General features: G+C 39.5%; 1 protein-coding gene across 2 annotated transcripts in view; it reads right to left on the bottom strand.

Moving 5' to 3' along the window:
* Pde4d (phosphodiesterase 4D) overlaps positions 1-26,748 on the bottom strand; it is a 1,431,689-nt gene that overhangs the window by 1,334,865 nt on the left and 70,076 nt on the right. Inside the window, exon 2 of one of the 2 annotated variants that reach the window (XM_029468212.1) lies at positions 24,081-24,162. The exons of the other annotated variant lie outside the window; for it this stretch is intronic. The gene's annotated coding sequence lies outside the window, so the exon portion shown is untranslated. The remainder of the gene's footprint in view (positions 1-24,080; positions 24,163-26,748) is intronic. 2 annotated transcript variants of the gene reach the window in all.

Here is a 26,748-nt window from a genome sequence, read left to right as displayed (position 1 = left end):
CAATTTACCAGGGTCAAGAAATATGGCTGTATGTGTTGTTCTCAGATTGCATGTAGTGTTAGACAATGCAGAATCATTCATTAATATCCCAGACACAAAGTTAAGAGTCAGATTGTATCACAAGTCAATATTAATCTTCAGTAAAGATTTTAGGAGCCCACCAGCTTTCATTTACCTCCCTATGCTCTCTCCTACACAGAATCCTACACTTGGATAACAGCACTTGTATTGAAAAATGAAAAACGATAACCAAAAGTAACTTGTGATATGTTTCAATGTGGATAAAAATAAACGCCAGAATTTATCTTTGCCAGCTCAGCCTTCAAAGGGAAATCAGAAAACACCCCTCCACTCCAAGCTCCTAAGAATTGGCATCTGATTGCCCACTGCCTACTTAGAGGTGGCAGCCATCACTCATACATGTTTAGAAGCAGGCTAATACACGTTTAGAAGCAGGCACTTAGCACATTGCCGTACAATAAATACATCCTTACTGCTTCATATCTGACTTCAGACCACAGGAAAAGCTAAGAAGCCAGCTTATGGTTTCCATAAAAGTACATGGCTTGCACATGCTCCTATCATATGCACTGACTCAGACTCTTGTTCCCTAACGCACCAATAGCCTTCATCACTGCAGTTTGTTCTGCAGCCCTTGAATACTTTTTTTATATTTTCTTTTTTTTATTACATCTTTTCCTCAATTACATTTCCAATGCTATCCCCAAAGTCCCCCATACCCTCCCCCCTACTTCCCTACCCACCCATTCCCATTTTTTTGGCCCTGGCNTTCCCCTGTACTGGGGCATATAAAGTTTGCATGTCCAATGGGCCTCTCTTTCCAGTGATGGCCAACTAGGCCATCTTTTGATACATATGCAGCTAGAGTCAAGAGCTACGGGGTACTGGTTAGTTCATAATGTTGTTTCACCCATAGGGTTGCGGATCCCTTCAGCTCCTTCGGTACTTTCTCCAGCTCCTCCATTCACAGGACCAAAGGCCTCTCCTCCCATTGATGTCCAACAAGGCCATCCTCTGCTACACATGAGGATGGAGACATGGGTCATCCTGTGTGTATTTTTTGGTTGATGGTTTAGTCCCTGGGAGCTCTGGGGTTACTGGTTGGTTCATATTGTTGTTCCTCCTATGGAGCTGCAAACCCCTTCAGCTCCTTGGGTCCTTTCTCTAGCTCCTCCATTGGGGACCCTGTACTCAGTCCAATGGTTCACTTCTGTATTTGTGAGGCACTGGCAGAGCCTCTCAGGAGACAGCTATATCAAGCTCCTGTCAGCAAGCACTTGGTGGCATCCACACTAGTGTCTGGGTTTGGTAACTGTATGTGGGATGGATCCCCAGGTGAGACAGTCTCTATTATGAGATTTCTTATCTTGGAGTCTCTGGGCAACAGCCAGAACATAATTAGTGAAAAACTAGTTAGAGCAAAGAATTAGTGGGATAAATAAGAGATAGTGACTGTGTGTGCATTCAAAATGCATATACTCATCATTTGTTACTGGTTTGATAAGGATGATTATACATTCAATATCCACACCATTCCATGTGTGTTTATTTTAAAACATTACTTTGGATTATCAGAACATCATATAATATGAATTCACATGTAACCATCCCCAAAGCCAGCATGATTTACGTGAATAGGGAAAGATAAAAATTATACTACTTGGTTGCAGAAAAGTAAGCAGCCATTCTTGATTGGTAAAATGGGCGAGGTTATCAAAGTTTATTTGCAGTTTACTTGAAGAGCAGGTAGGAACTAAAAGATTCAGAATGATAGTGGTTGGTGAGAGGTTGCTGGCAGGAGCAAGGCAAAGTGTGGGAATTAGAAAATGCACAGTGTATGAAGGTTTGGATAACTGGAAATAGGGAGAGTCTCTCTGAGCATGGACTCCATCATTCCTTCCGCAGGCTGTGGTCCAATCACAGGAGAAACAAATCTGAGTAGAACCTTCCACTGATTGATATGATGGGACCAGCTCTGGCCACCTTGCCTTCCCTGACATGATGAATGACACATCTGAACAGTGAGGCAGAATAAACCTTCTCTTTCTGAATATGCCAGGTGTCTTGTCTCATCACAACAGCAGCAACAACAATAACAACAATGTAGCTAATAAACCAGCTGAGGCAAAAAATAAATTAAAATAAAAACTGTTGAAATGTATTGCTATGAAGGAAGAACTGACAACTATAGCTCATTCTAAAATTTTAAGTCTGCATGGACAAAAATATAGTTGAGCCATTGAGGGAAACATTTAAAGTAAAACTTGAAATTGGTCGGGGGAAAGATAGAAATTTGGCCACACACACACACTATTAGTTGTGTTTTTCTGGAGAACAATAACATGTGGCCTTTTAATAATTTGGTGACTGGAAGAAGAAACCAGGTAATAAAGTACTCTACAATACATGACAAGAAGATACAAATAATGGGTGAAGGTGGATCAAGAGAGGTTTGCTGGTTTGAAGAAAAAATGAAAATTATGATGTATGATTGGTAAATTCAAGCCAGAGTGTTATTGGCTGGGTTGTTTCTTGGATGGCAAAGTCTACGAATACTTACAAACTGAAACCTAAAAGCAATAATGGGAGAGAGAGAGAGAGAGAGAGAGAGAGAGAGAGAGAGATGTTAAACTATAAAAAGTTGCTTAGGCACTTGGAGAGAACCTCTTAGTATTGTTCTGTGAAAGTAAAATAATATTAAAGCAACTCCTAATGACTTATCAGTATTCTCCAAGATTAAGGAGCCTCTCAGCCTTCATCCGAGAAGCTTCTGTTTGTCATAAATGATGGTCAACACAGAGACCCACATCTAAGCAAAAGGCAGAACACAACAGGCTGCAGATTATTAAGGGACCATATATATCATACTCCATCCTCAAAGGTTGTAGCAGAGAACAGAGAATGAGGGGACAAGCCAGAGATGAAGGATAAGGACAAGGGAACATTGTCTTCTAGACACAGCTGTACATATAAACTCACAGCAGCTGTGGCTGCATACATAAGACCTTGCAACACAAATCCAAGCATGGAGAGAGGAATGGTACACAACTTTCACCCCTGCCAAAGAACTATTAGAAACTGTTAGATATGGGGAAGGCAAAGCCCCTGACATCAAGGCTCCATTGACGTTCACACACCCACGAATATTTGGGTGGTACATATTGATCTTGCTGGGAGTGAGGAGGACACAAAATGGGTGGGAAGGGAAAGGGCATAAGTGGATCTAGGAAAAGTTGGGGAAGGGAGGGCAAATATGATCAAAACTCATTGTAACATATATATGCATATGTATGTGAATATTATATATGTATATGTGTATTCATACATATATGTATAAATATACAAACATAAGTGTGTGTGTATACACACACACACACACACACATACTAAAGAAAAGAAAAAGAGGTCACAATCTTGGAGAGAGGACAAGAGAGGGGAATGTAGGAAGAATTGGAGAAAGGAAAGACAGGAGAAAATATGTAATATTTTAACTTAAAAAATTTAACGCTCCACTGCTTCTACATCATCTACATAACTCATTGAACATGAAGAAGTCAAGCTGATGCCTACCTATAGCTTTCACCCCTACTGACTAATATTCATGGTACTAGATGTACTCTGTACACTGCTGAAGGAGAAAGATAGCCATCACCCCAACTATAAACCTTTCCATTGTCAGTGGTGACCTGCCTGCAAGACATGCTGACACAATAGTGTCACAAAGCTTGTAGGAATAAACAATCAATATCTGACTGGATCTAAGGCCCTCTCCATGAAATAGAGCCCACACCTCACACTGCTCGGGTAGGTGAGAACCTAACACGAGATAGGCCAGGGCCTAAGGGAAGACCAAATCTTATCATTCTGCAAAAGGAATATAGCAATAAAATGTCTAAAATTACTCCTAATGGCATTCTGCTCTGCTAGTAGATATATGTGCCATGCTCACACAGAGAAGCTTCATCCTGCAGTACACAGAAGCAAACAGAGACCCACAACTGGGCAACATGCAGATAGTAACAGTGACAGTCCAAACTGGGATAGCTCCTTCTAATCTCTCCCCGTAAGAGCTTAGGGGACTCTGTGGAAGAAGACTGTAAGAGTCAGAGGGGATGGGGACACCGAGGAAATAAGGACTTCCAAACAGTACAACTAGCACACATATGAGCTCATAGACTGATAGCATGTCAGGACTGACACTCCCTGCGTGGGTCTAAGCCAGATGGGGCCCTGGTGCTGAGAGCGGAGGTGGGCACAAGCACCCGTTCCTAACCCAGAAACTATCTCCAATTGATAACCACTCATGAAGGAAAAAATTAATTTCTTTCCAATGGAGTCTCACTAGGTATACAAACAACCCTTAAAGACAGACACTATACATAGCAATAGATGGCCAAAATAAAATAAACTCAATATTTTTGAATGTTCCTTGTCTCATCATGCTTTGTCTGATGTTATTTTTATTAATTTTTATTACTTTTCTCTTATAGATTTTTGCATATGTATTATTATTTCCGGTGTTATGTTTTTGTGTGATTTCTGTGTGTACAAATGTGTGTTTCTATGTGTCTTTATGTATTTCTTGTGCTTTGGTGGGGGCTGTCTTTTCTCCTGGTAGCTTTTTTTTTTTTTTTGCTTCATCCTGTTCTATCACATTTGCTTTAATTTTATCTTATTTTTACTGTTTTTATATGTCTGTTTTTATTCGAATGAGACTGAGAAAGAAAGGGTATAGATCTGGGTGGGTGGAGAGTTTGGGAGGATCTGAAAGGTATTTGCGGAAGGGGAAACTGTAATCATAATATATTGTATGGGAAAAAATCTATTTTCAATAAAAGGAAGAAAAAAAATCTGCTGCTTCCGATCAACAAGAACTCTCGGTAACCAGCTCCTAGTTTGACATGTATCAGGGCCCTAGTAACTCAGGAGATGGGTCCTCTATGCCACACATATCACTGGGGATTAGAAGAGATATGCTAGTCCAGCATCAGGACCGAAGGTAAAGTGCAGTAAAGCAAAACATGGGCTAAGTTGTTAAAATAAAGGAGAGGGCGGGGACCGGACAAGGGTTCAGAGAAGAAGGTCTTAGATTATTGTTTGGTGGACATACAGTAAGTCTCCCGATGGGTGAGGTATTTGGGGGACGGCAATTCCGCAGACGGAATAGCCCGCACAAAGGCGCTGTGGTGTGGAACCTGAAGACCTCTTTAGGAAACTGTAAAACGTGCATGTTGGGCAGAAAGCAGGAAGGTTGTAGGAGAGTACTAGTGAGGTAAGAACAGACAGGAGACAGAGTCACCCACAGAGGCACTGCTCCACATAAGGTCTTAGAGCAGACTGCTGCCTTTGGGTAGCCCAGGGGTCATAGCTCTTTCAAGATCTAAGCATCTAAGAGGGGAATAAAAGAAATAATAAAACAGAGTAGAGCTTCCCTATAAACATCCTGAAGCTGAGATACTATTGCATTTTAGATGTAAGATCCTGCCATAGCCAAAATATTCATCTTTTGCTTTTAAAAAGTAGCTGAAAGTGGGATAGAAGAGGTCACGTGGTGGTTAAGAGCACCTGCTATTCCTGCAACAGATTGGAATTCAGTTCCAGCACCCACATCCTCAGCGTATAACCACTGAAAGCTCTACACTCAACCAATCTGGCCCTTTCTTCTAGCTTTTGTGGCCACACACACATGTACATATTCACAGTCACACACAGAGGTACACACATTTTATACATTACATAAATATAATTATATATACATATATAATTTATATACATAATTTTAAAATAATAAAATAGCAGGAAGTAATACAACAAACAGAGGAGTCATATGACCCAGTTTCTGAGTAAGAACAATTAGCCAATCCACACTGTTATAAATGGATTAGGATCAGATAAGACTGGTGGAAGAATGTAACATTACCTGGACTAACGAAACTGCCTGCCAAGAGATTATCAAAAGAGATAAGAGTGATTCAAACCATCAAACATTTAAAGGAAGCATTAGTTCCAGCCAACCAGAGATAGAAAAGTCAATGCCATTTTAGATTGGTTTTTCAAGGTAAAACTTGAAAAGCAAAGATAAATTTCTTAGAGAATTATTGTCAGGATAAATAGAAAACCATCTGGAAGACACGTGCAGTTAAACTGTTATACTGTTAAACACCAGGAAAAAACATTCCAGATAGGTTAATATTTAAATGTAAAATAAGCAAAAAAAAAAAAAAGTAGTGGGAGAAAATGTAGAAAAGGTGTATATAATCTTGGGAAAAGCAGAAACATCAAAAGGGAGTCACCCTGGGCTAACCAGGAGGACATGGAAGGACACTCATCAACTCCTGCCAAGTTCCAAATGTGCACAGTGGTGAAGGCACGGGGGTCTATCACACAATTCCACACCCAACACACATGAGTCTATACATACTACACATACAGCTTAGCACTCAGCATGGTGGCACACTCCTGAGGTGGCAGACAGGGGCAAAGGAAAGAAAGCAGCAAGCTGTGGACAGCCTACATCATGCTCTATCTCAAACAATGAAGCAAAACAATGCTTAGTCTTCATGCAATTCGTTTTTAAAGGCAGAGGGGCAGCGAGTGGCTTATCCAGCAATGGCCCTTGCAGTACAAGTCTGGTGACTTGAGCTGATACACTGAATCCACACAAATGTCCAAGGAGAGGCAATGCCATGACACTGTCCTGTGACCTCCCCACATGTGTTGCAGCATTCGTGTGCCCTTCTATCGTATAAACATACATACATGGAATAAAAATTAATAAAGTGGTTTCCTTCTTAAACAAAAAACAAAAAAGATTTAACTCCATGTAAATAGACTTCACAGGTAAAAAAAAATTGTTTAAAGGAAAAATGCCGAAAGTAAAGATGCAACTGTTTACATTGGAGCCAATCCACAAACAGATTTTTACTTGTGTTATCTTTAAATGTCAGTAGAATTAACTCGAAAATAAGCCTCCCAAGAGCAAAATAGACAAAGAACATTAATAGGCAAGTCTCAGGAGGCAAAAACTGCCCAGTCTCATTAACAATTTAAGAAACACAAATAAGTAAGATGCTATTTCTCCTGGGTCAAGTTGACAGAGTTTTTAACTCCTTGAGTTATGGGAAAATATACGCCCATCCACATGTCTCATGGAAAAATAAATGAAGGAGAGAAAATGTCTGGAGAACAATTATGTAGAAAGCAAGGAATACAAAAGTCAGGCTCTGCTTCAAGAAGAGTGTCTAGTGGAAATGATCCTGATTCACCGGCCAGGGGCACACAATAATTTTTTACATAGCTAAAAGTTTAAATTTGATTGGATAAATGAGTGCCCTCTAATCATAAGAACCTTCTATTCTAAAGCTTGTGTTGGTGGGGAATATTTAACAGGACGGGAAGACACTCAGACTAAGTTTGTTAAAAGAGAGAAATGAGTATCAAGTCGTACCATCAATCAAGAAAATGTAGGTTGGCTGAGATATTAATTTAAATTATCATTCACTTGCATGGTGGTAGTCAATAATAGGCAGACTGTTAGTAGCAGTGATGGCAATCTTAGAAATGACAACAGAAAAAATACACAGCAACTAAGCAACCAGCAGTTCAACTCTCATGTTAACAGTTAATTACAAAATTCAAACATTTGGGTTTCTGCAAACCTTCCGCTGCTGTGAGATGACGGGCCGGTGACGATCCCTCACTTCAGCGACTTCCACCCAGTCCTTCTCTCTTCCCTAAACTCTGACTCAGAGGACACAGGAAAACTGCCTGCCCTTTGACACAGGAAGGAAGGAGGAAGAAAGTGGCTGTGACTACACTCTCCTGAGGACCTCCCAAGTTCTCTGGGAGTGACACATACGAAAGAAAATGGGGAAATACTGACCCAGATCTCTCTGAGTTGTGGGGACAGCCCTGATGTAATTTAACACAGGACACTCAAACACCTTTTGGTGCTTTCTCTATCTCTTAAGGCACGCTGGTTATTAAGAATACAAGTTTGTATGAAACAGGACAAATGGCAGGCTCTCATTCTTTTCCAATACAATGTTTCATCCCCAAAGATCCATATGGAGTCTCTGAGGATCTAAAAATAACACATGGATAATGTCAACAATCAAAAAAAATCATATTTAAAACCTGTATTTTATTCGTATATTTCTACCTGGTGCTTACAGCCAGTGACATTCATATGTATCAATGGTAAAGGCATGTTTCTATGTAACTCACGCTTCTAGGCTAGTTATGTTTGTAGTTGTTAATTCCTTAGCTCCTGCTGCTGTGCTTTCTAAACTGCACACATGAGATCATTGAGAAATACTAACTCTACACTCAAAGTAATTTAATGGGGGCGGGAGTGAGAATAGCTACCTGAAATAGGGGGTGGGGGTGGGGGGTGAGAAGAACATTAAACACCCACACAGCCCATTGTGTGTTTAACAACGGAAGTTACCTCAAAGGTTACAAAGGAACTGTGCTATTTGCCAATGGTGGAGAAGAAAAAATCCCTAAGATACATAAAGCTCACTCTAAATATTTGCCACTCTATGTTACTTAAGACCAGAGGGCATTAGCAGGGGTGAGCTGAGAACACAGAGGTCTCCAGGCTACAGGACCCAGTTTCCTTAGTCAACAGCGTGTAGTTAAGCAAACAGTGCCTAAGGGTTTCAGAAGAACTACAGGACTCTGCTATATCCCTGAGAGGTACCTATAATACTAAGCACGATCCTTTGGGGATATAGATTTTTAATTTATTACATTCTATGTCGACTCAGTTATTTTAGCTGGTATCCATCATGATATTATTTACTATCACTTGTTTGTGATTTCATTCATAAAACCTGCTTGATTCTATTCTGCTGGCGTTTATACTGGCTTCAGTGAGGAGAAAATAGCAAAAGGTATTTTGTAAGGAGAAAATGAAATTATTAGCCAGTTTCAGGAGCTTACATTTGATGAAGAAGGCACCGTGCACGTTAATTATATCTGACTTTTCCTCATACTCAGAAATTCCAAGGACAATTGTTTTAAAGCGAAGTCATACACTTACCAGAATAACACAGAACAAACCATAGTGTTATAATATCTGACGGTATCTCTGGGAGCAGAATTATTAGTTCATAAATTTAAGGCAGACACATAGGCACCTGATCCACAAAAACATTCATTTTACTCTACAGAGAAAATAAAAACCCTTCAGTCCTATTTTGACAACGCGCGCGCGCGCGCACACACACACACACACACACTCTTACACATATCTTTATACCAGTCAGAGGCGCTTAGGCTGTGTGAGCAGGTTTTTATATGTTCAGACAAAAAAAAAATACACTTTCATTCTGAGGATGCTCACTGGGTTCCTCCCATCCTCCTGCCACAAACACACTTCCCTCCTGCATGTCTTCTCTCACTTACCTTGAGCAGAAAAATCTGGAAAGGGAGACCTGCTTCTGTGAGCCAGCATCAGAATGTGGCCAAGGGAAATGAAATCTCAGTTCCTGCCAACAATAGAAGTCTTGGACATTCAATAGCAGAAAAATACAGGGAGCTGACACCCCATCTAATCTCAGGGCTTTCATACCAGATATTTTAACAAAAACAATCCAAGCCCCTGACGCAACAGAAGGTAGCCTTTGCATAATGTTTAGTTTCTAGTGTCTCCAAAACATATCTGATATTTATTTATGATCCAACTATATTAAGCCTGAAATGGAAAAGCTTCTAAAATTTCCAAAGTGCTTACATAAAACTGCCTGTATAATTATTAGCAAGGAAGTTAGCGGAAATCACATTTAAATCCAACTTACATGTCTGGTTATCGTGTGCCTTCCCCACCCCTACCCCTGCCTCATGAAAGTTTCTTGAACGTTTTTAATGTAGAAACCATGCATGTCAAAATCCCTCTGGATCCAGTTGGTTTTTTTTTTTTCTTTCTTTTTTTTTTTTTTTTAAATCTGGAAAGAATCCTAGGAAAGTTTGTGCAATGTCTCAGATTTTAAAACAGATCATTCAAGATCAAAGATCCCATGTGACAGTAAAGGGGCTTTATTGGCGTGCCAAAAAAAAAAAATGCAGGTTCCTTGTAAGTGGAACTAAAAAGTGAGAAGCCGTTATTAATACCAATTATAATAGATGAACAAAGCTTCCAGTACCCAAGCAGTGTTAGGCATACAATTGGATGTACAATTGAGTTATTGACCAAAAGGGTCCCATGGAAATCCCCAAACAATGCTAAGAGCTTCCAAGCTAATAGATTGCCCTATGCAAATGGACAGCAAGGTCCCATTATTGAAGAAAGCACCCAATACAACTCCTGAAACATGGAGTTGTCAAGCTAGTACCTCCATAAAGCCACCACTCTTTTCTTCTGTCTTTGGTCTGGGAAGGTTCTGTTCAGTCCACCAAAAAAGAAACATAAATGATAACCCAGCCACAAAACCTGTGATCTACAATGATGTCCTGCCTACAAAATATGCTAGGGCAATGTGGCACAAAGGTGGGAGTAACCAACCAATCTATGATTTGACTTAAGACTTATTCAATGAGATAAAAGCCATACCTGATACTGCTTTGGTAGCCAAGAACCAGAGGTTAGATAACCCAGAGACCTGGGGTAAAACAATAAAATAATTCCTAATGATACTCTGCTATACATAGACCAGAGCTTTATTCATCTATGTATAGCAGAATATTCTCATTGTCAGAGAAGCCTTTTCCCGCAGCAGATAAAAACAAATACAGAGACCCTTGGCCAGTTATTGGAACACACAGATCTAAATGGGATGTCTCCATCAAATCCCTCCCATTAGAGCTCAGGAAATCCCACAGAAGAGGGCATGGAAAGACTGTAAGAGTCAGATGGAGGACACCAGGAAAACAAGGCCCTCTAAATCAACTGAGCAAANCTCATATGAACTCAGAGACTGGAGCAGCAAGCATAAGGCTGAGAGGAGGCTAAACCAGGATCTCTACGTAGAGCTTTTAGTTTAGTATTTTCATGGGACTCCTGAATCGGTGACCCTGAAGTCCCTGGTGCCACCGCCTTCTCTTGGGACTTCTGTTGGCTTGCATTAATCGACTCCAATGCGATGCTCTTTGCCTTCTCTTTATTCGGTTCATTTTGTTGTGTTAGGTTTTCTCTTAGAAGTCCATGGTTTTTTTTTTGTTTGTTTTTTGTTTTTTGTTTTTTTTTTTTTTTGTCAATGAGAGAAAGAAGTAGATCAGGATGGAAGGGATGCTGGGGAGGAACTCAGGGCAGTAGAGGGTGGGGAACTGCAACCATACANGATATACTGTATGAGAAAAGAATAAATGTTTCAATAAAGGGGGAAAATAAAAATAAAATAATAAAATTCTATTGAAGTGGACTCCAGTTGCTCCATATACCAGGAGATTATCGTATTAAGCTTGACAACTTGACATGACGTTACTTTTGTGTGTATCAAAACAATTTTTACATTGTGATCAAGACTGCTATAACAGTATTAATATTAATTGCACTTCACTATTTTTCTAATTATTTTAAAGTTTTTTTAACCAAAATTTTATATAAGCTTTGATTCAAGTTAATTATGACATATAACTATGTAATTAATCCATCCCTGGACTATTTTGCATCAAGTGAGTCTCATAACCAGATAATGAGGGTCATTTAATTTATATGGCAGGGAAGGGAAGAATGAGAAGTCTGAGCAAGCCATTTAAAAGGATAAATTTAAAATTCAGTCAATTTGTGGTGTGATTAAATGAGAACACAGGTTGAGGCTGAAAACTGCATCTACAACCAATATCACACACACCAAAAAAAAAGAAATGGTAAAAGAACTTGACTCCAATTTTATCTAATGTCTCTTTATGTTGATTTTATTTTCTATACTACAAAATTACAATGTAAGTATAAAGTTCACTGACCTGGTACAATTGAGCTATGAAAAGATGGCCATATGCATAATATCTGTCTTCATGTGCAGACTTTTGATCTTACTGTAATGTATAGATATGGACTTCCCATGTCCCTCAATAACTAGAGAACTTTAGCAAGTCATGGTAGACCACTTACATTATCAATTCCCAGGAGGAATGAAAGGTTAATTTGACTAACATCTTCTGGTGTTAATGTTGTTGAAACCACGATACTCCTAATAGAGCAAAACTTCCAAAATTAATAGAGTTAAGTTTCAGATGCCAAAAGAAAAGTTCGTTTTCATCTCTAATTCTACTGAACCCTCCGCTGGACTCTCTACAGAGCCAGAAGGGAGGACAGGATCAAATGCACTCTTAGTTCTGTAATGTTCTGCAGCATTACCAATATAAGCATCTTTTAAAATAATAGTTTTATTAATTCTTTGAGAATGTCATACAATACCTTTTGATCTTACTCACTTCCCTTCCCCAACTTGTTCCAGATCCACCTCCCTACCCACCCAACTTCATCTCCCTTCTCTCTCTCTCTATCTCTGTCTATCCAATTTGTATTGCCCCAAAACTTCTGAGAGTGGGGCCTGAACCTGGAGTATGGTCAACAAGGGGTCACACTCTTAAATTAACTCGTGTTCTCCCAGTAGTTATTAAATACCAATAGCTCCTTGCCCATGGATGGGACTTCAAGCTTTCCTGCCTCCCTCATGGTAGGATTTCTGTCTAGCTTGACCTTTCACAAGTCTTGTGGATGCTGTCACAATGATCATTAGTTTATTCATGCAACGACCCCACTGTGTCCAGAGGACTGTTTCCTTGCAGTTATCTACCAACTGTAGCTCTTACGTTCTCTCTTTCTTGAAGATCCCTGAGCTTGTCTCGAAGGATGTGATAAAGACGTTCTATTTAAAACTAAGCATTCCACAGTCTCTTATTCTCTGCATGTGAAGCAATTTTGACTTTATGTTAATTCTCATGTACTATGAGAAGCTTCTCTGATGGGGGTGGAGAGACACACAGATTTCTGTGTATAGCAATAATTCATTGTGAGTCATTTTATTGGTATGTCCATTTATTAAACTACTGTAGGTTTTTCTCTAAGGCCAATGAAGTTCTTGGCCTCGTTGACAGTAGAAGGCATGAATTCCATCTCATGGAACAGGCCTTACACCCAATCAGAGAGGAGTCACTCTCACAGTGTTCTGTCACTGTTGCACTAGTGCATATGTCTCGCCAAGACAGTCATCATTGTATCTCATAAGGTTAGCAGCTGATGAAGGTGAAAGATTCCTTTCATCCTCCAGTAACATGCATAACACCTTCCACCACTATGAATGTCAACCAATAGAGATAAAGCTTCCAGGTCCCACCTGACTTCTCTATTTGACTCAAGGATGTGGTGTCTTGTTTGCTGTGAAATTATGCCTTCTAGTAACTTCAGAAGCTACACCTGTAAAGTCTTTCCAACATGATTTCTCAAATGAGAGCTGAACAATGGTGACATGAATGGACATGCCAAACCAGATGGGAGGAAGCCCACTAGGCCGTGATGCTGCAATAGACGACGAAGGATAGCTGGGAGAGGAGATGTGCTCTTTCCCAGGGAGGAGCACACCAATTGGTTGTCTAGTGCCAAGTGATCTGCCCTGAAAACATACATATAAGTAACATTATATAGAACAAACAGTTCATATTTAGGAAATATCATATATGTGTGTGTGTGTGAGAGAGAGAGAGAGAGAGAGAGAGAGAGAGAGAGAAAGTGTTCTGGAGGATAATCAAGAGCAATGATGTTTGGGAGTCTCTGGGAACCCCGGTGGCCAATAACTCAAAAAGAGGTCATTTACTCCTAATACTGGGTCTTTATTTGCTAGCATTTGATATCTAGTTTGAGTATCCTTCCCCCAATATTACTGACCAAGAAACATACATGATGTTTTGCTTGGTGAAATTAATGTTGCACCCAAGCAAGATGGAACTGACATTATTGTAAAACACAGTTTACAATTACCAGGAATTCCTCTAAACAATATTCAAAGCCTGGAAAGGTAACCAAACAGAGTTTGGGAGGAGTATCCATTAAAGCCAAAAGAGAGTTTAAATGATTGCATTATAAAGTTCAACAGTAAAAATCATAGTTGTGTTTCTTATTCCTTCTCTTTAAAAGGTTAACAAGCAGTTAATTGAGAAAGAAGAAGAAGAAATAACCTCAGAATATGGATGTGATGTAATGATGAATATTCAGTTCCTGGGCTTTTATACATACCTAGGAAAATAAAAAACTACTGCTTGTTCAAAAGCCCAGAATTCTCTTCTTCTTAATTAACTAAGTGCCCTCTCATCTTCAATGCAATCAATCACACTGAGTAACATTTTCAACCAAACCAGGAAAAAAAAAAAAGAGGCTAAGCACAGATCCTTGGGTCCTTGATTACACTGCATCCATACTCCAAGAACCAACTGCAGAGCCTTTTCTCTGCATCCGTGGATGTGTGTGGTCAGCCAATCCACTAGCCAGCAACAGGCAGACACATATTTGCTCATCCTTGGAGAGCAGTGCATATTTTCCCTACATTCCCTGACTCCTCAATTATCCCAACAACCAAAAGAAAAGCCTAGGTAAAGAAGACTGACCTTGTCATTGGAGAGTTTAAATTTTGGTATGGAAGAAACATTTAGACACTAAATTTCTATCACATTAAAAAAGCATATGTAATAACTACTATAAATTTGGTTAAAGAGAAAAGTCATACATCCATAGAATTCCAGAGGCAACAGACACATCATGAGAGAAAAAGATTTGTGAACATTTTAATAATCACTCTTGGAAATATTCCAGATTTTAAACAGATCTGAGAAAAACAAAGCATGATAGCTAAAGGTGAGAAAAATCGACATTTTTTAAAAAATGGATTTAAAGTAACCTTGTTATGTTTTACTTTAACTATACATACCCCCAAAATCCACAAGAAAGAGTCAAATTTCATGAATAAAACATTGTCTTTACTCTGTAAGAGAGGCGATTTCCAATAACCAATAACCAATAACCTTTAGGTGAAAAGGAGAAGGGAAGAAATATCACTTTATTAGACATGGACACTCTCAAACTACCCTTAAGATTCCAAGTCACATTTTATTTTTTCCATTAACACTCTAACCATGCATGGTGAGGTGTCTCTTACCTTTGCTGTTTAATGATCCATCTCCCTGAAGCTCAGTCCTGTTACAGCCAAATCGGGAGAAACTGAAGCATCTGTTCTAAACCACGTAGAGCTGTCTCTTCAAGCAGAAAGTTGACTAAATTCTAAATTCTCCTAGACTAGGAAGACACTGGCATGTTTGCTCAGGCACATCAGAGGATTTCATTGCAAAGCTGGGAATTATTCCACAGATGTAAATAGATATCTAATTTATGTCACAAAGGAGAGATTATACTCTCAGGAGCGGTTATTTACACAGTCATTTCCCTAACTAGATTTCCACACACATGAGGATTTCAAGTTAGGAAAATGTTGCCAAAAATGCCTCACCACGCCTAACCAAGAGGAGAACATAAATGTCTTGTTAGCTGTAAATAATGATAAAAAGAGATCTTCGAGAATAAAATTACAACTGGCTTCCCCTGGAGTTTTAAGTGTATATTAGCCCAAGTAAATGACAGCATATTAATCTTAATTAATCAAATAAAATAGGCTTGTTGTGCATGTTTCTGTAAATTTCAAAATAAGTAAAGACGAGAGGAAAGATTACTTCTATTATTCTTCTTTCAAAATTCTATTTCCTACTGTAAAATCTGTAAACCCTCCTCTTCTGTGTAGGATAATTTATGGACTTCTGTCCTCTCCACATATGTACAATGAATGTTTCCTACAATAACTTTTCTGAACTTCTTATATAGATTCGTCACTAGAAGTGTTTATGCTGATCTTCTGAGAAAATGGTTTATCAGGACATTTGCAACATTTTATTTTTCTCTCCTGCTCTTTCTATAACTCATGGCAGCTTATTTTATTTTTATCTATAGTTATTTGGAAGCTATTCTGAGGGCAAAGAAAACTGGACAGGAAGTCAAAAATACGAAGGCTGGTCATGGCACTGGGCAGGATATGTCATTACTGGATCTATCTTGATCTATCATCTCAGACTCAAATGAGAAGCACCCTGCTACATGATCAGTCACTTTCTATGGTCCTAACAAGGCTGAAACTAACTGAAACTTTGGCTTTTTTAAATATGAATTTACACTTAGATATTTGGCTTTTTTAAATATGAATTTACACTTAGATACACTTGTCATCTAAAAAAAATTAGTCAATCTTTCTCTTGGTAGATATAAAGTTAGAAAACTACAATGAACACAGACATGAAGAAAGATGGACATGGGAAAGACAAAAAGCTGAGAGAGAAGGGAGGAGAGAGAAGAATGAAGAGAGAAAACCAAACAGCCAATAGAGTCAGGGTGCTAATCAGAAAAAAAGCATTTAAAGAGAAGAGACACTACAGTTTGGGGGCAGAGATTGTAATCATGCCTCTGCTTTGGAAATTGTCTTATCCAGTTTCACTCCCTCCCCCTTTGTGTGGAGAACCACAAAGCTGCTTCTCATGATTAACATGTACAATGATCAGTAGTCTTCCTTCAGATGTATGGGTTTCACAACAAGTGGCCACCTTTGATTAGTGTCTGAATGTAATTATTTAATCCTGTGCATCAGCTGTCACAAAGATGTGCTGGGATAGATAATCTGCAGGAAAGTAACATATCTATAACAAGCCCACTGAGGTCTGGATTGACTACGTAAAACTAGAAAGAAGTTCAAGTCCCCTTGACCACATCACTCTTACATCTTGTATGCTTCAAACTCTTCCATATTCTTCCAGCCAATCAGGTCTACAGACCTAAAACTCATGATCAGGTTTACTATAACAACAACCCCACACTAGAGTACCAATTTTCTGAATTTTTCTTATTGCATGGACAAAATATAAAATGGAAGCAACTTGAAGGAAGCTTTTCTTGGGGCCATGTGTTCACGACAATGAAAGCAAGCTGCCTGAGACGACAGGAGCTTCCAATGTGACCTCCCACATTCTCGTAGATCTGGAAGTAGAGACTTCATCCAGAATGCTCTAGAATCACCCACACATCCCTAAGTCTCCCAGGTACCTAGACCCATAATCTCCAAATACAACACCACCTTGGGACCAACTGCTCAACACAAAGGTCTGTGGGGACGTTTCACATTCATACTCTTGTATCTCATCCCCTGAATATAGGCTTTTAAGTACTACTTGTGCAAATTCAAGCAGACAATTTAAAGAGAATTTTTATGTGATTAAAAAAAAGAGGTCTAATAACAATGCAACACAAAAAAATTGTTTACATGCATCTTTTGCAAGCCAACAATAACTACGGGTGTTTTGTTGATATATCATAATGGAAAAATATCAAAATATTGGTACAATAAAATGTTAGCCTTAAGTCCTCTGTAAAGACTTACAAAGTGCTACAATTATTTTCTCTTCTGGTTTACTAGACCACAGATAACAACAGTTTAGACAATGGTGTTTTTATCATAGAAAAATTAGATCAAGAGGAATTCTAACACTGTTAGAGTAAGAGCAGGGGCAGATAGAGTAATAAAGACTTCCTTTCTTTAAGGTAGGGTCTCATTGAGCAACCTTTGCTGATCTAGAATGTGTTATATAGACCAGATTGGCCTCAAATACACAGAGATTTGCCTGCTTCTGCCTCCCAAGTACTAGAAAGAAACGCATGTGCCATCATGCCTGGCCAGCAGCTATATTATAAAGAGTCATTTGGTGCTTGAAGATCCTACATCATAAAACAAAAGACGGAAAGAGGAATAAAATGTGACCTGTGAAATCTCTTAAGCTTTGAACATGCATCAAGAATTAATTTCAATAAGAGGTTAAGTAACCATATCTAAGGTAACTCCAACCCTCATTTTATTAGAAAAATAACACATCAAAATGGGAATGAACTGTGTGATACAGCGGTGCTCAATAGTTACAAATGCTGTGAGTATCCATGAAAAAGAATTCCCTGCTTACAACCTCTCAGGGCAACCCACTTGTTTATTCTGCTAAAATATTTAACTGTACATTGACTGTGCATCAAGCCTCTTGGGGAACAGTTGTAGGACTGTCTGGTCACTACTGGAAATTTCTTTAATTTTCAAATAACCTCTCTTCTAAAGCAGTTTCATTTTGGAAAATAGTTAAGAATGTGTGTCATGTTTGCCTGCTTAAACTGTAACTACTCACAGCGTTTTGGAATGAAGCCCATTACTCCCTGGGCTTCATTACGCATTAAAATTTCCCACAGTTGGTGTTCTTTCAAGATGCAGAACTCAGCACAGTTTCCAAGAAATGTTCTCTTTAGCTGTGATAAAAGAGAGTTAGAATATATCTGGACTGCATCGAGTCTGGCTTCAGGCTCTTGTGGGAGGCTGCAGTCGGTAGGAAGAAATTATTAAGAAGGGGAGTTTCCAGTAGTGGAAGGAGTGATGTAGCCATGAGATTTACATAAAGATCATGAGTATAAACACACACCTGGACCCCTCTGATATTTATTCTGCAATATAAATGCACCCTTCCTTATTCTGTGGCCACTGCCAACCAGAATATCTAGATGGTAGTTCTGCTCAATTGAGCCCCTTGCTGCAATGAAATAAAGGCAGACTAAGTTTCTGTGAAGTTTGAAAGCACAGAGTAATTTACTTGTAGATAATTAATCACCCCCAAGGAGTTTGGGTTGATGCAAGTTTTATTGGCTACAAATGATCAATAATGTGAGCATCTGCAGGATTCTATTTACTCTACTAATCGTGGGCAGTCACATACTAAACTACCAACTAGAATGAGAAAATCATAGCTTTTCATACAAGCAGTTATGGTTTAAATCCTAAATCCCTTCCCCCCCCCAAAGGAGGCTCACTGGCTTTTTATGACTGTGTCCCCAGCTGATGGATCCAATCTTTGAGAAGCGATCAGATCATGGGGACTCTGACATAGTGAACAAGTTAATTCTACTGTGGATTCATAATCCGATAACATTATTGAGAACTGGTGGTGAATTTCAGAGTTGAGATGGAGCGAGGTAAAAGTCCCTGGGGAGCATGTCCTTGGAACATCTTGTCCTGAGCTTCTGCCCACTGCTGTCATGAGGTAAGTAAAATGCTTGCTTTCAGCCCCACCACATGCTTGGAAACACTGATCAAAGTAACCATAAACTAAAACCATGAGCCAAAGTAAATCTGTCCTCTTTTGACTTAACTTTCCTGCGTATTGTCACACTGATGAAGTCCAATGAATAAAAACCCCAATAACATAAAGTGACAAAGGGTTTAAACATCATGGTGTGCTCACTGGAAAACCATTGGCTGTGTAGTGTTGGTACATTATGTCACCAATGGCTTCTCCTTCTCTAGATAACATGAATATCCAAAGAAATGGGCAGACAAATGTAGAAATAGCATTCTTTTCACATGATGAGATGTATAGGAGGAGACCAGACTTCTGAGGAGCTATGTATTGAGGGAGGACCCACAGGATCCATGAATACACTCTGGAAACTATACCTCTAGGACCTATACCTATAGTGTCCTGTCTGTGTGCAATATGCCTTATAACGCTTCACAAAAGTGCTCCAAACTGGGAAACACCGTGTTGCCTTTGAGCTAGTTCAATGCTAAGAAACTATAAGAAAAGAAAAAGCACCTGTCTTGATCATTATTTAAGAAGCGCTATAATTAGGTGTAGACATATCTGAGACATTGAAAGATTTAATTCCGTAATCACAGACAGGAATGTTTTTCCATTTGGTTGATCTTCAGACAATTGAAGCCACAGTGGGAATGACTGATCAAATAGTCTTCCTGTCTTCCTACCCGCACATCTTGTGGAGCATATTAACAGGCAAAGAAAAACTTCATCAAATTTCTACCAGTGAAATATACTAGAGAGAGATGCCTCTCCTTTGGCAGACTTTTGCACATGAGGCCTCATTATTTGCTTCATTTTCAGTCTATGCAATGAAATAAGAACCTAAAGTTGCCCTTATGGACAAGATGCCTAGACATTGAATAAAGGATTTCTAGAAGACCTGTTGAAAGTAAACCTACAGACCTCAAACACATGGTCAGCCACTATCCGTGGGTGACGTACTCTTATCTAAATGACTTAAAATGTCATAGTGAGTTTAGGATGCTTGAGATTGTACTAGAAGCAGGATCTCTAGACAGTGTGAATATAGGAAACAGAAGCACTATGGATCCAAGAAACTCTAACTGGGAGATGCTGATTTCCAGTCTTTCCTCTTTGCTCAAGCCATGCCTCTACATGGGGTCAGCAATCTATTTACTATATAGAATGACATATCTGCAGTGACAAATTTTGTCCGAGGCGATTCCCCGGGCACTCATGATTTTGTATGATGGTTCGTATATGCTTGGCCCCGGAAGTGCCACTATTTGGAAGTGTGGTCTTGTTGGAGTAGGTGTGTCACTGTGGGTGTGGGCTTTTATACCCTAGTCCTAGCTACCTGGAAGCTAGTCTTCCACTAGCAGCCTTCAGATGAAGATGTAGAACTCTCAGCTCCTCCTGCACCATACCTGCCTGGATGCTGCCATGCTCACCTTGATGATAATGGACTGAACCTCTGAAAGCCAGCCCCAATTAAGTGTTGTCCTTTATAAGACTTGACTTGGTAATGGTGTCTGTTCTCAGCAGTAAATCCCTAACTAAGACATTTTGGAATTCTATGCTTCAAATGCATGAGATCCAACAATGTGTATGTCTTTTCTGTCTGTGACAAGTCCACTCCACACCCAGAATACATGTCCCAGACATAGAGTGTGACCATGAAGGACTGCATAAATACTCAAGCTGGCATGTCCATACAAACTCCCTGATGATACTGCAGAGTCTGGGATGGAAAAGGAAGGATAAAGCTGTAGGCTTCATGTATTGATCTACAGTTATTAGGATAGGCCTCAATTTGGTTAAATCATATAATAAAATAAGTGTTATTCGGAGTCTTCAAGAAAAATCTCCTTCCCACCCCTACTGTCTCTCATACTTCACTTTTCAAACCATGGCTCTATTGGACATGAATGAACCTAAACTATATGAATGAATGACAGCACAAAAGATAAAACCAAGACAGACATGAAAATTGGGTTGTAAGTGCAATCTATTCACACCAAACTGTAGCCAGCCCTCCTTTGAAATGAGACCTCACTGACACTGAACCCAGAGAGCTCCATGAAGAATTGCCATCCATTGCCAGGCAGCCTTTTTTTTCCTATTAAATTTTCTCCCTCATTAGACAATGTTATGCAAGATATACCCAAGAGGTAAATAAAACTTCACTCTTTCCAAGTATAGTAGTGCCTTGGAATAGAACAAAAAACATCACATGATTACATTTTCTGTGTGCTTCTGCAAGGGTTAATCTGCTAAAATGGTAGGTTAGCATCCCAAATAAAAGCATACAAAATGAGAAACCTAAGGAGACTAGAGAACCCTCAGGAAGCCTTATAAATACTCCATAGAGGTCTGGAGGATGAATTCCCAAAAGAGAAAAGCAAAAACAAATAGTAAGCAAAAATTTATAGAGAAACATTGTAGGTGACCTTCCTGAAGCCATGCCCTCCCTGGCCTCTGAATACAGGATTTAATCAGAACCAGATGGTGCTTTTCAGAAGCTCACACCAGAAAGAAGGGGGTTTCTGGGAAAGTCTATGGCCATATCCTCATCACCTGACTAATATATCTTCCACGCTGCTCCCTGGTTAAATTCCAGGAGACAGACTTCATCCCACAAAAGCTACATGGCACACCACAACAGAGATACACAATGCTTCCAAGCTGTCCTACTGTGGACCACTGTTTACTCCAGCATTTCTCAAACCTAACTGTCAATCACAATGGCTCTTGGAGCATCTCTATAACACAGATTCCCAAGTGGCACCCCCACAGAGCATGAATCAGGACATCTCAAATAATGATGAGATAGTCCCAGTCTTAGTAAATAATCAAGATGATTATGAAAGCAAAGTCATCCAAGCCCAGTAGAACTCTGTCAGGCCAGGATGTTGTCACACCATCACTCTCTGTGGAGTCTTTCTAGAAGCATCTGAAGATGCCCTGCCTGCCACTATGGCCATGAAGTAGCACAATAAATGACCACCCTTCCCTGACCTGGCTAAGCTCCAATTTACTGCCAATTCCAACATATCCTAGAAGGTCTCTCTCTTCATCCTCAATCATGGAAAGGACTTGAGCTTTATTTTTAAAAAAAATTAATAATAAAAGTGGGCTAGCGAGATGGCTCAATGGTTAAGAGCACTGAATGCTCTTGCAGAGGTCCTGAGTTTAATTCCCAGCAACCACATGGTGGCTCACAACCATCTGTAATGGGATCTGATGCCCTCTTCTGGTGTGTCTGTAGACAGCAAGTGTACTCTCATACATAAATGGGGATAACATTTGAAATATAAAGAAAGAAAATATCTAATAAAAATAGAACTAAAAAAATAAAAGTAAAGTAAAAAATAAAACTAAGTACTTGCTAGACAAGTGTGAAGACCGTTGTTCGGATCTACAGCACTCACGGAAAACATTTGTACCCCAAGTACTATGGGAGAGGTAGACATAGGTAGATCCCAGGAGCCTGATGGCAGGTCACCCTTACCAATTGATGAATTGCATTGTGAGTTTAGTGAGATATTGTCTGAAAAATTAAAGTGCAAAAGAGTAGAAAAATATCATACCTCAACCTCCGCCTCCATAGCCCCCAACACAGACAAGTAACACGCATACTAGTGCATGCACATGTGCACACACACACACACATGTAGACACACACTTATTTTTAAAACATAAAGTACATACATGCAACAACTTAAGAGAATTTCAGAATGGACGTACTGACAGCTGTCATTCATAGTCTATTGACAAAAGCATTTTCTTTTTCTTTTTATTTTTTTTATTACGTATTTTCCTCAATTACATTTCCAATGCTATCCCAAAAGTCCCCCATACCCCCCCCACTCATGAATGAAATTGTAACCCATTTTCATCCTCCCCCCCCTTCCTCCTTATGCCACTTGCAGGCATATTGTAATCCATGATATATATTTCTATAAAGTAATGATTACCAATGAATGGGTGCACTATATTTCTAGAAGAATATGCTTCTAGAACAATTATATCTCCAGGAAACCATGAAGATGAACCAAGTGTTTTCAGGGTTAAGGACTACTTGCTTCCTTTGTTATTGGATACAGCAGGGAGGAAATTACAGCAATCAATCAGCCTAAAATGTGTGTTTAACTAATAATGTAGCACAGTCATAAATAACTTCAAACATGCATATTGCTGTCTTCAGAGAAATAAGTAAAATTACAGAAATGGGACCAGGTGGAAGTCCCTCCTTGTTTGTGAAAGGCAGACCATGGGGAGCCAGGCATCACTCAGGCTAGCAAACTGAGGATGAGTGGGCTGTTGACAAAGCAGAATTTAAAGGGCCCAACACCCCCCCCCCAGCATCCTTCTGAGGTTCAGTGATACCCAGCTTAATAAAGTGGGCAGTGCACTAATGGGCATTTCCCCCAAGAGCAGTTATCTCTGGATCGCTTAGAGATCTCAGGGATGGAGCCTTTCTGTGAATGCCCTCTGAACCTGACAGTCTCAAATCTCAACACTGTTTGATAAAGATCCCCACCTACTAATGGTAGAAGTCAATGCTAAGCTTGCTATACCAGTTCACACTCAGTACACTGAATGGCTTCAGACACCAAGGAAATGGAAAAGTAAAACAAAAAGACCAGATTCAAGTGTGGGCACTGTACCCACCCACTTCTGTGTGAATGGCTGTGCTCAGGAAGCATCTCATTGGAGTGCTAGTCCTCATGTCCTCACATTACTGCTCTGCTGATGTCTGGTTCGTCTCTCTGTATCATTCTTTTGTGCTAAGCTTCACACAGTCATCCAGGATGATTTTTAAAATGAAGCTTAGTGTTCCCCTTTTGAGATTATATGTAAACTGTGCATAGCTGCATCAATGCATACATCAAGTCGTCATTAAGTCACAAGTTTCAACAAAATGCATGATAACTCACATTAGTCAGTTTGAGATGGTCAAATATTTCTCTTCCTCCTACTCCCCGCTCTATTTGAAACACGACCTCTGTGCTCTTCGACCTTTAAAACAAGGTAGAGGTGGAAACTGCTAAAGTTATTTACTAGTGGGAACAATCTACGCCCGTTAGTATTTCAAAATTTTAAGAGTAAATGAGTAACATCCGACTTTTGACCATAACACTTCTTTTAATGACCCTGTCTGCTGTTCATGTTCTATTTCCCTGTTCAGTTCCACTCACTACGATGAACAGAAGTCTGTATCAGCAACATTCCTTTAAAACACGGAAACAAGATAGGCACAAATGATAGCTCACTCTCCTGAAATAGCCACAAATTCCACAAGTCACCTCGTCATTGTTGACAACATCTTCACAGACAAAGTAAATAAAGACTTCTATCAATGAATTGAAAATGTGTTTCTAAAACTCCCTTAGTGTCACAGATGACATTTCAATTGCATAGGTCTTCCTGTGTCTACCCTTAATGGCAACTACATAGCAAGTGGCAGACATTTGATGTATCCCCTAAGAGGATTTAAATTGGTTCTATTAATCTCTGCCTCTTACGCCAAGACAATGCTGAAAAATTAATGCTTGGCTTAATATCTTACAAATGCTCCCTTTGAAATATTAATTTTTCTTCTGTTTCCCTCAAGAGAAAAATCTGGCATTGAAGATCTAAACAGAAAACAACCCAGTGATATTAAAACTACTTTAGACAGCCTCCATCTCCATCACTCAGCTGTCTTCCGGATGTTGCTTTTTTTTTCCTGTCTTGTCACGTAAAACTGTCTCAATTTCAAGCTGACATGTGGACATGCCCCTTTGTCTACAGCCTCAATATTCTACTGTACCTATTCCTTCCCACTCCAGCCTTATGTTGCCCTCTCCCTGTTATCCTGTTCTTTGCATTTCCCCCATGACCTTTAAAATATGGAATACAGAATGCCACCTCCAACACCACACCATCTGCCTTTAACATGGAAAAACAAGGTATGCATTTTTTAGGTATCTTTTTTATCAAGAGACAAGTACTTCATTTTAAATTAAAGTAAAATAGATATATGGTGGCATTTTAAATCTTTTAAAAGTAAAACTTAAGACATCGGAAGTCAAAAAAATTTTAAAAGACCACACCATCTCTTTAGGGCTGGAGAGATGGCTCAGTGGTTAAGAGCACTGACTGCTCTTTCAGAGGTCCTGAGTTCAATTCCTAGCAACCACATGATGGCTCACAACCATCTATAATGGGATCTGATGCCCTCTTCTGGTGTGTTGGAAGAGAGCTATAGTGTACTTATAGAGAGACCCATTGGACTTGCAAACTTTATATGCCCCAGTACAGGGGAACCCCAGGGCCAAAAAGGGGGAGTGGGTGGTAGGGGATTGGGGGGTGGGTATGGGAGACTTTTGGGATAGCATTGAAAATGTAAACGAGGAAAATACCTAATAAAAATAAATTTAAAAAAATTAAAAGACATTGGAAGTTTTAGACTTCTAATGCACTACCTTGAACTGCACTACCATACTGCAAAGACAAGCTTTCTCTCTTTTTCTGTTGCTGAAACTATTTTGAAAGAAAGATTCAGGGAGCATTCATCTAGTCTGCACAGCCTCCTCTTATCTTTGTAACCTACAGTTATAACCATTTCCAACCAAATTCTCCATGACTTCTAAGGTTTCTCTGTATTATTGACTTTCCTTCCAAATCTCTTAGTTAGACATACAACCACTTTGGAAATCAATTTGGTGATTTCTCAGAAAACTGGGAAGAGTTCAACCTCAAGACCCACTCTTAACAATCCTGGGCATATACCCAAAATATATTCCACCATTCCACAAAGACACTTGCTCAGCAATGTTCATAGCAGCTTTTTTTCATAATAGCTAGAAACTGAAAACAACCTAAATGTCCTTCAGTTGAAGAATGGATAAAGAAAACATGCTACATCTACATAATGGAATATCATTCTGCCGTTAAAAATAAAGACATCATGAATTTTGCAGGCAATTGGATGGATCTTGATAATATCCCCCTCAGGGAAGTAGCCAAGACCCAAAAAGATATGCATGGTATGTACTACCTTATCAGTGGATATTAGCCATAAAATACAGGATACCAATGCTAAAATATAGAGACCTAAAGAAGCTAATCAACAGGGAAGGCAAGAGTGAGGATGCTTGAATCTCACTTAGAAAGGGGAACAAAATAGTCATAAGAGGCAGATGGAGGGAGGATCTAGGTGGGGGAGGGTATGAGAGAAGAAAGGGAGGGTTTAGGTTCAGAAGTGGGGAAAGACAGGAAGGACGGCTAGATGGTCATGAGTGGAAACTGATGGGAGTGGGGAGCTAGGGGGTGTCTCCAGGAAGAGATGGAAACCTGGGCTAAAAAAAGGGAGGAGTATAAGAATTAATGGAGGTGTTCTTAGCTGTGACTCATAGTATTGAGGCTATAGAACCTGAAGAGGTCACCTCCTGCAGCCATGCAGGATCCCCAATAGTGCTATAGAGACACCAACCTACCCACAGAACTTTCAACCCCAAATTTATCCTGTCTACAAGAAATGCAGGGATAAGGAATAGAGCAAAGACTGAGAGAACAGACAACCAATAGCCAGCCCAACTTGAATCACATCGCATGGGCTCT

This window comes from Mus caroli, chromosome 13 (genome assembly GCF_900094665.2).
Source record: "Mus caroli chromosome 13, CAROLI_EIJ_v1.1, whole genome shotgun sequence".
Taxonomy (NCBI): Eukaryota; Metazoa; Chordata; class Mammalia; order Rodentia; family Muridae; genus Mus; species Mus caroli.
This window is presented reverse-complemented; position numbering and strand designations above follow the sequence as displayed.